The sequence below is a fragment of the Hibiscus syriacus genome, unplaced genomic scaffold (genome assembly GCF_006381635.1).
Source record: "Hibiscus syriacus cultivar Baekdansim isolate YM2019G1 unplaced genomic scaffold, ASM638163v2 tig00111741_pilon, whole genome shotgun sequence".
Taxonomy (NCBI): domain Eukaryota; kingdom Viridiplantae; phylum Streptophyta; class Magnoliopsida; order Malvales; family Malvaceae; genus Hibiscus; species Hibiscus syriacus.
In genome coordinates, this window is record NW_024063166.1 from 919,560 (window position 1) to 930,921 (window position 11,362).

The following is an 11,362-nucleotide window of genomic DNA, read 5'->3' on the forward strand; positions in this document are numbered from 1 at the left end:
CTGATTTAAGAGCCGGAATTCTAGACCTTTTTGTGTGAGATGATTTTTATTCAAGGCCTCAATTATTTTTTAGATGTAAATGGATTGCATCCTCGTAGAGGTCTTGTTTTAGGTTGTTCAAGCTCGTATGCGAGTGTCAAACATGTTGAATATAGGTATTCTGATAATTTTTTAATGTAGTTGGAGGGCCCTTAGAGGATCGTATGCTCGTACATATATCCCATGGGATACGTACGTTTATGAGTAGCCTGGACAGATTGGTGCTCATTCTTACATTGGTTTAATGGTTTTGTTGAACCCTAAATAAAAATGTGTAATGTTATCTGTTATTGTTTTTGTTTGTCGTCTTCTTTGATTTCTTTCATTTAAGTTTGTTGAAATAATTTTTCTTAAAAACCCAAATTTAATATTTAAAAGTGATTTTTTAAAAGATCTCATCTTGAATAATTTGGTGTTTCTTTTTAATAATAAAACATGGTTTGAGGAGTCGCCATCAATCTTTAATTAGGGTGTGATTGGGCACCCAAAAACATATTTTTCATTTTAATAAAAAAAAGTAATTTTAATTCAAACAACATATTTTTGACATGCATTACCAAAAAATTTGAGTTTGGGAGTCGGTTACGCGTGAGGAAGGATTAGCACCCCCACAATGCCCTAAATCGGTACCTAGTCGATTAATTAGTTGTCTTTGCAATGAAATTTATAAATTCGATTTTAATTTAATTCAAGATCCCATACAAATAATATTCTTTGAATTTTAGGACAAAACAAAATAATATTTAATTATTTCCTATCGAGAAGAATCGACCTCTCATGCCTTAAAGCAGTCTATTCTTACTCCAATTGAAATAAAGAAATATTACTATTTCATCCTAAAATTTAATATTAATTCGAGTGTTATTTTTTTTGAAATCATATTAAAACATATAAAAAATAAAATGAAAGTTAAATACATACATCAAACGAATACGATTAATTAATTATTTTACCAACCTTTAATGAGAATAAGGATGTTCAATTATTTAAATACATTGAGACATGACCTTAAATTCAATCTAACAGTCTTTTCTCAGAGAATTTAATTACAAGAACATAATCTTTTTCTCAGCCCCAAATTTTAAATGTAATCAATTTTATTCGTGTCATTAATGGGATAAACTTTTATTTTAAAATTATCGAAAGTAACTTTCTTATACGTTAAGACAGTCACTTCACAACAATCTTAAAATAAACAGATATTACCCTTAATCAAATTATTTTGATTTGAGTCAAGTAATGCTTATGAGGTTTCCATGCAAAATAATTAAAATAGAACCTAGACCAATATGCACCAAATAATACATTTACATACATAGCATGCATACAAAATTAATATATATATATATATATATATATATATATATATATATATATATATAATATATATTTATTAAAGTATACTTCACTTAGTAAGCAAATATTAATAATATAACATATATGTATTAATTTAAAAATTTATAAAAAAAGTAACACATATAAAAAATTATACGTTTTCATATCTATCTCCATATATCTATAAAATGGAAAACACATGTATATGTATGTATATATGTAGAAGTTAAAGTTAACAATAAATGAAACATATATATATATATATATATATATATATATATATATATATATATATATGAAAGAATAAAGTAAAAATATGAAAAATATAAGGATTAAAATGCATTTCAACCATTTGAAACAAGGATTAAATCACAACATGACAAAAAATTAAGGACTCAGCATGCTAAAAAACCATATCATTCATAACAGTATATGAAATAAGCAAGGATTAAAATGAAAAATCTGAAAGTAACATGTCCAATGTACAAACAAGCATAAACTCGAAATAACTAAGCCTAAGAAGGAAAATACAACACGCGCAAAATTTGAAGACAAACTCATAAACTTCAAAAATCACGAAATAAGGCTAAAATGAAACATAAGAAAAATAAGGAGCTCAAAATCAAATAGTGTAAGTTGCATTTAGTGACTAAAATAAAACATTACAAGACCCAAGACCCTTCTCGCGTAAATAATCCATGTTTCAGTTTCTGAAAACCTTAAAACGACACTATTTTAGGTGGCACTTAAATACCCTATTATAGGTTTCAGGGAAAACCAAAGCCCCTATTTTTTTATTTCAATCCAAAAAAAGAAGAGACGTGATGAAAAAAATCCTCTCATCTCATCCTAATTTTCCAGAACCAGGCAAGGTTCCATCATGTCGGCCACTGCTAATCGACTTCTGTTCCTGCCTGACGACGGTGGTGGAGAGAGAAAGTTACCCAAAATAATTCATCCCAACTCCCTCTACATGAATCCAGAGTCTGATTACCTTGAAAAGGGATAGATCAGCGCAAATCTAGAGTTGAAGTCTTAGGTTTTTCACTCCATCGAGCCTCTTTCTTTCTCCAGTAAGTCACTTTTCTCTCCCTTATTCGTTTTTTCTTCTTTCTTCGAACTCTTTGAGTGTCTTTATCTTTTTTCCATCTGCCCCTAGATCTCGTCCATTTTTTAGATCTGGTTCAAATCAAAACTCCCCATTAATCTTTTCTTTCTCCCCTCCCAAAAACTTAATCTTTTCCCCACTTTTTTCTTTTCGGTTTCTTTTATCCTTGTTGCTTTCTTGTTTGATGAGAAAACCATATTAGGGTTATGGGGCTAGGTAGAAGGGCACGACTCGGTTGGTGGAGATCCCAGACTTTTCGGGATCATCCCTTTTTTATTTGATTTTTTTTATTTTGTTGATATTTGGTTGGATTTATTGACAGGAGATTTGTTGGTGGCATGCAAATAGAGCTGATGACGGTAGGGTGGCTTTCGGTAGTGGGAAATGTGAACGTCGGGAGTGACAGGCTACGGGGGCTGGAGCTGATGAAAATGCTAGAATTTCAAACCCTAAATATTTCTTTTAGGCTAGGGTTTTAGGCCGGTTAGGCCGGTTGTAATAGGTTTTGGGCCTTTTGCCCTTGAGATGTATTTTGGGACCCGATTGGGCCTGTTGTAATTTTGGGATTGCAAAAGAAATAAAATAAAATAAAATATATAAATATAAATAATAATAATAATAATAACTTTTTCCGAGGAAAATGAATGTCGACAAAGTTCTCGTTTATCTTTCCGTTAAATCCTTGACATGTTTCAGGTGCGTTTGTAAGGCTTGGTCTTCATCTTTTCAAACCCCTCATTTCATTTCCAAACATCAGAAAAACAACCTTAATCTCCTCCTCAAATGTTGTCACTACATTCTTGATGCCATCATCAATTATTTCTCTCAACTTTCGAGCGAGAAAGGCCAAAACTTTAGAGTAAAACGCAATTTTCACTTACCCTTTTTTTTAGAATTGTTGGTATGCACCTTTAGTTAATGGTCCTTATAATGGGATCTTTTGTTTACATGATGTCGGTAAGGTTGTCCTTTGGAACCCATCAACCAGAGAGTTCAAAATCCTTTCTCAATCCACAGTCCAGCGCCTTCCTGCAGTATATTCCACTAACTTTGTTTGCCTTGGTTTTAAGTATGATTCTCAAAATGTTGACTACAAATTTGTAAGATTTTTTACTAATGACTTTAAAGAAAAACTAGATGAAGGATTGATGGCATATAGGAACCAACAAGTGGAATTATATTCCCTTAAAAGCAATTCATGGAAGGAAATTCCATTTCCTGGGGTTCATGCTTATGATTTTGATCCTTTGTTTAATAATACTTATGTCAATGGGTTTTATTATTGGGAGGCAGTATGCAGATTAGATCACCTTGTTCTTTCCTTTGATATGGCTAATGAAAAATTTTCAACTTTACCACATCCTGAATTTGGTGGAACTTTAGAACAAAATTATTTCCAAATGTCAATGGATTGCTTGGTCCTATTTTTTACCTGAGGGAAGGACCTGATAATTCTTTTGATTTATGGGTTATGAATAGTTCATGGATTAAACAATTTAGTGTTGAATTTGTTCCTAGATTCTGATGTCCTTTGGTGATTTTTAAAAATGAAGAATTGTTTCTTGAGAGCTCTAATCTTGAACCGATGTCAACCATATTATTTCCTATGCACTTCATGTCAACCATATTCAATAATGATGTTCTCAAATAATGTTGAATTGTTTATCTTTCTTTTTGCTTAGTTGTTAACTCTTATCTGCAGTTCTATTGACCTGCATATTATGATTTGCAGGTTCATATTAATTTATTCATTAATAATATGGTACATTGTAAACAATATCCTTATAAATTTAACTGTTTTATGTAAATATATATGAAAGCATGCAATAGTTAGGGATAAAACGAGGAGGGCGGGTGCGATAATCGTTCTCCTGAAATTTTCAAATTCTCCTATATTTTAGATTTTTATGTATATTTTTCTATTGATATTTTTTGTCCTCCTGAATTTTTATAAGTTTGTTTTTCTCTGAAATTTTATAAATTCACTCTTCTAGTATAAAATTCTACGTCAGTCACTGAGTCAATAGCATAAAATGTTAGAATTTGAAAATAAGTATAGATTGTAAAAGAAATTACCCTATCAAATTTTAATGAAACTTTCTATCTTTTGATATGGTTAAATTCGATCAATATCCATGAATCATGTGTATACATATTTATGATTCCACCTGTCATAACCATTTTTTGAAAAACAATTATGACTTTATTTGAAAAATTGGAGATTTTGAATTAAATTGAATGAGATTCGCCATCGACATTTGAGCTAGTTAGGTCGAATACCTAAAAATGTATTTTAAAATAATTTTAAGGAAAAATCATTTTTTTAAGACAAAAATTGTTCTGTGTTAACCAAAAATCTGATTTAATAAGTCTTGGAGTTAATTATGTGTAGGGAAGGATTAGCACCCCACAACGCCCAAAATTGGTACTTAGTCGCTTATATATTATCACAAATGGTGAAAATTATAAGTAGAATATAAAGTTAAAATATGATTCATTTATTAAAGTTTAATTAATTTGCTTCGAATTATTTATTAGGGAACATTCCTTAATTTGAGAAGAAATCACGAGATTTGCACATCCTCCAATGGGAAGGCTATCCCATTTATTTCTCCTTTATACGAAAAATGTCCCCTCCCCAACATTATCAAAAAGCACAAATTGAATATAAATTGACTATCGATAATTGCATAACATAAATTAAAAAAAAGCATGCATTCTATAATTTGAATAAAAACGGATTAATTATCACTTTAGGAAAATAAATTCGATTTATTTCGAGTTCACATTTCGATCGAATGTCGTCTCGGATCGTACTACTTCAACCAATCAATTCTTTCCACGCCCATTCTACAAATAAGTGCTCTCGAAAATATTAGAATAAAAAATGCTAAAAACGAATAAAACAATCATTTTGTACAATCATTCGCAACCAATTCCCAAAAGCAAAGAATATACACATACATAAATAATACGAAAAAAATATATAATCTCCATACATGGTAAAATGTAAGGAAATAAAATCTAACTATGCAAAAATTAAATTATAGAAGTAAAATAAACAGATAATAAAACACAGTAATTAAATGAATAAAATTAAAGTATTGAAAAATAAAGAGACAAAAATAAACAATTAGAATATTAAAGCAAATAGAGCGTAAAGACTGAAATTAAATAAATAAAAAAAAGGTATAAATTTAAAAGTGCATAAAGTTAAATAACAGAAATAAAATGCAATAAAAATAAAATGTTAATATCAAATTTTATTATTTATCTCGTACCATAAATAATACGAGCCATACCCCGGAGCGGATCATTGCAAGGTCGTATATGGTTCGAACATAAAATAAAACAAACAAATAAATAAAAGGTTAGCAATTAGTAATTAAAGGTTAGAAAGGTTAGCTATTAGAAAAGTTAGCGGTTAGCAGAGTTCGAACCATAATAACACAAGTCATACCCCGGATCGGGTCACCACAACGTCGAATCGAATAATTCAAACAAATTTATAAAATAAATAAATAAATAAATATAAAAAAAGTTAGTGGTTAGCAGAGTCTGAACCATAATAATGTGGATCATACCCCGGATCAGGTCACCACAAGGTCGATTCAAATATTAGAAACAATTAACAAATAAATAAATAATGGGTAGAGTGCAATAAAATAAAGTCAATAGTTAGCAGAGTCCGAACCATAATAATGTGGATCATACCCCGGATATGGTCACCACAAGGTCGAATCAAATATTAGAATAAATAAATAAATAACAATGGTTAAAGTGCAATAAAATAAAAGTTAGTAGTTGGCTTGAAATAAATAACATAACAAAATAGTGACTAAATTAAAATAAAGCAAAACGGAGTTGCTAAAATCAGAATAAATAAAACAAAAGGATGCATGGTGACTATAATGTAAAAACAAGGCTAAAATTGGAAAACTATATGGTGATTTTCCCATGGACAGTGACCATAATATAAAACATGCTGAAAGAGAGGGCTTCTGCATGATTAATCCATGAAATAGGTGACTGAAATACAAAATCAAGCTAAAAGACAGAGGACCTAAGCTTGATTTACCCAAAAATGAGATAAAAGTTGTTCATCTCCTTTGCATCACGCAAAGAACTCTCTAAATCTCCAAAATAGGCCTGATCACCGCCCAACGGTGGTGTTTCTAGCATCGAGTCTCGTACACTAACCTCACACAAGCCTCGACCGCCACCAACGGTGGTCGGACAACCCAAGACCAATCCTAAAGGGAGTAAACCCACCATCTTCTACTTAAAAAACCAATCTAAATCACAAACTCTTATACAAAAACTTCTAGGCTAAAGCTTTGACCTCTCCGACCTCCTAGCCTTAATGAAGACAACTCTGATGGTGGTCAGTCGACTGACCAGCAAGAACCCACCCTTCCCTATACACCAAGTTACATAAAAGTAGAAAGAAAAAGGAAAAAAGTTTCTTTTTATTTGCTTTTTCAACTTACAAAATCAGAATGGGGAGTTTGCTTTTTGATTGGCTTTTAAAGCCTCAAAATTAAAAATGGGTAATATTACAAGCTTGGTCCCGGCATTTTGTTCCTTCTTTTATTTTAGGACAAAATTATGATATTACAACTACTCCTCTTTTCTCGTCTGTTGTGTAAACAACGATAAAACAAAGACAAATAATGGCCTAATTTTGTCTAGCTACGATGTTTGCTTTGCATCTGGAGCTCCAATTCTTAATATGAAAATAGAGGATTTAAAAATAACAGTGTTCCTTTATGTTGAGGACATCGGGTCAATCAAGAGATAATTTGGTGTTGAAGACGACATTGTTCATCCATGTTGAATAGTTTTGGCCTCTTTTATATGGGCTATTCCTTCTCGTTGAGGAAGTCGGGTCAATTTGGAGATGATTTAGAGATAATTTGGTGTTGAAGACGACACTGCTTATCCGTGATGAAAGTTTCTGGTCGTTTTTAGGTAAATTTGGAGACAACATGGTTCCTACATGATGAGGAAGTCTGGTTATCTAAGGATGACGTTGCTCCTACGTGATAAGGAGATCGGGTCAGTGGATGACATTGTTCCTACATGATGAGGATGTCTAGCCATCTTTAGGGATAATTTGGGAGACAACACGGTTCCTACGTGAGGGGGAAGTTTGATTATCTAAGGATGACACTGCTCCTAGAGATCGGGTTCGGTGAATGACATTTTTCCTACGTGATGAAGATATCTAGCCATCTTTAAGGATAATTTGGGAGACGAAACGATTCCTACGTGATGAGGAAGTCTGGTTATCTAAGGATAACATTGATCCTACGTGATGAGGAGATCGGGTCGGTGGATGACATTGTTCCTACATGATGAGGATGTCTAGCCATCTTTAGGGATAAATGGAGACAACACGGTTCCTATGTGATGAGGAAGTCAGGTTATTTAAGGATGAGTTGCTCCTATGTGATGAGGAGATCTGGTTGGTGGATGACATTATTCCTACGTGATAAGAACGTCTAACTATCTTTAGGGATAATTTGTTTTAAGAGAAATTGTCTCAAGTAAGAGAAATTGTCTCAAGCGAGACAAAATTTGTTTCAAGGGAAACAATCTCAATGTTTTTATGTTTAAAGAGAAACTGTCTCAAGTGAGACAAAATTTGTTTAAAGAGAGACAATCTCAATGTTTTTGTCTTAAGGAAGACTGTCTCAAGTGAGACGAAATTTAGTTTTAAGAGAACTGTCTCAAGCGAGACAAAATTTGTTTTTAAGAAAACAATCTCAAGTGAGATCAATTTTGTTTCAAATAAAGTATCTTTGAAACTTGTGTTCCGATGGCATTATCTTAAGTGAGATGAAATTTGTTTTGAGGAAAAACAATATCAAACGTTCATGTCTTAAGGAAGATTATCACAAATGAGACAAAGTTTGTTTTGAGAAAAATAATCTCAGGTAAGACCAACTTTTTTCAAGTGAAACAAAATCAAAATTTTCATCTCAAGGTAAAATTGTCTCAAGCAAGAAGAAATTTGTTTTGAGAGAAATTGTCTCAAGCGAGACAAAAAAATTTTTAGAGAAAATTGTCTCAAGTGAGACGAAACTTTATTTCGAGAGAAACAATCTCAAAGGCGACATACAGTCTGCTTCTGCGTGTTGAAGATTGTTTCCATTAGAAGATCTGATTGTTCACTTCATGAAGTCAAATCTGTGGATGACATTGTTCTTTCAGGTTGAAGACATTTAGTCATCACCAAACATTGATTTCCTGAAAAATGATGCTTTTATGAATGATTATCTTGGATGTTATGATGAATGCCAAGATGAAGTTTATTTTATGTGTTTGATTTGATGAATTTTTGAATTTTTCCTCTTGTGAGGAGAAAATTTTCTTTAACAAAGACAAGATTTCTAGTGAAATTTTTAAAAGTATCCTCATGAGAGGGAAAATCAAAGTCGTTATTGCACATGATGATGAATGTTTGATGCAAAGATGGAAATTTCATGTAACATGTATGTATGTGTTGATGTATGTTTTTTAGATCAATGGTGGAATGATTGCATGGACAATCTTCATTCTTTTTTTACACCAGCGTGCATCCTGGAAAATCTGGACTCGTGATAATTTTTTCTTGTCCCATAAAATTTTTCCTTGATGAATTTGGTTTCCATTGTCTGGTCTTGTATAGAAATCCATCACAACTTCCCTCATGATACCATCATCATCCTTGTTAGATGGTTTTGAAAAGAGAATCTTTCATCTAAAGCTTCAGAGATTGTGTACCATAGTTGTCCTATAACATGAAATCAATGACCACTATATGGAGCTGGCCACCATAGCAATTGATATAATATCAGACTTCCCCAGAGAACCATGACACACATGTATACCATGGATAATAGTTGGACCCTTAGAAACAACTAGAATTGAAGGTGTTTGCTTAATTGCTAACATCAAATTTAGTCATCCAAGCTTTACATTGATCCTTAGAAGCAAATTTGTAAGGTGTTGATCATTGATCCTAGTTGGAACCATACAATGTGTTACTATGCCAAACTCGACAAGACCCATAGATATTAGAATTTTCTTATCAGGTAAAACACAAAGGATAAATTGTGGAGCACCATGAAGTTTGAATGTCCTCAAACATTTGATAACTTATTCATCATTTCCTATGGCTTCAATCTAGATTTTCCACCAGGGAAGCTCTTTGCATGGTGTTCAAAGCTCTTGTATAGCATTGCAAGGACACCAAAGAGTAAAGCTCAGTTGGAATGTAAGTGGGGCACTTTGGCTTTCCAACATTAATGCATGGGCATTCACCATAACAATCAAACTGTATGTTGTGATAATAGACAAAACAAACATATATGGTAGGATCCACTGTCTTATTGAAAGTAAATGTTTCAATGATGTTGTACTCCTGGATGTTATGAGCCTCCAAAAATGTCCCAACATTTATCATTTCTTGCTCAAGAACTGATTCTAAGCATAAGCTTATGTATTAGGGAGACACGTGTCAACTACCAAGATCTACTCCAGAGAGATTATCTTGTTTGAAAATGTTTTTCTTCTTCTTTTTATTTTCAAATTTTTGAAAAATATCAATTTAAATAATTTTGAAAAATGTTTAATCAAAAAATTCAAAAATTATATTGCCCATTTTTAGGTTTCACAATTGAAACAAATCATAAAATAATAGCTCATTGGATATCAAAGAATTAAATTCATTTTTAATCATTCAAAAAATTATAGCTATTTGAAAAGTGTCAAGATTAATACTATCCTTGAGGTAGGGTTAAGTAAGGAAAGAATAAGGTGTCTCGGGATGTTGTCTTTTGTCAAATTCTGGCATTCCTGTTTCTTTAATTTTCACTGATTTGATGGAGAAGTTTCTATGCTCATCTACTAGAAGTGTTCTCCGGTTCTCAGCTCTCATGAACACATTCGGGGTTGTGCGATGCCTTATCAAAGGATTTGTGAGATCGCCTCATGTGCAACAACTACACAATCTTTATATTCGAGCTGCCTTTTCAGGTTTTCAACTCAAATCCTCCTTTGGTTTCTAGACTTTATTCAAAATTTTACATCTTAAACCCCCCTTTATCATTTTTTCTATCATACATTTAAGATTTTAGAAAACCTTTTGTGGATAAAAGATTAACCCTGATGGGCTGGATGAAAACTGAAGATAGTCTCTTCTGTTTAGAAATCCATGTATGATTAGAAAGGACTTTTAAGGTACGTAATATAGGCTATGGTTCATGGTTACGAAAGAAAATAATAAATTGGCCCAAACAAGTGTTTAAGGGTAATTGAACCAAGGATCAATTTATTCTGATGCCTTCAATCGTGTCTTGTTCGATTTGAATCTGCTCGTATGTCTTTTATTTTCCTGATGTTTCATGATCTTCTGGTGAATTGTATCTTCGAAATTATTATGCCTGATCAACCTTATGGCTTGAGGCTTAATGAGCCATTCATCTTGAAATATTCAATATGTTATCTTTCTTCTTTTCTTTTTTACTTTTTCTTCTCTTTGCTTTTTCTCTTTGCTTTTTTTTTCTTTAATTTTTTCTTTGCTCTTATCTCTGCTTTGATTTAATATTTGCACCTTGCATTTGATTCGCCTTTCGTTATCTTATCTGGATTGATGGTCTTCACTCATGCAATCATATTTCCTTCACCTTACCCCCAGTGTAGAAGGTGATCCTTGGTTAGGGTTGAATTAGAAGAAAATATAATTCAGGCTCAAAATTCTTTGCTTTTTTTCTTTTTTTTTCTTTGTTTTTTCTCTTTTCTATTTTCTTTGCTCTTCTCTCTATTTTGATTTAATCTTTGCACTTTGCATTTGATTCACCTTTCGGTATCTCATCTAGATTGATGGTTTTAACT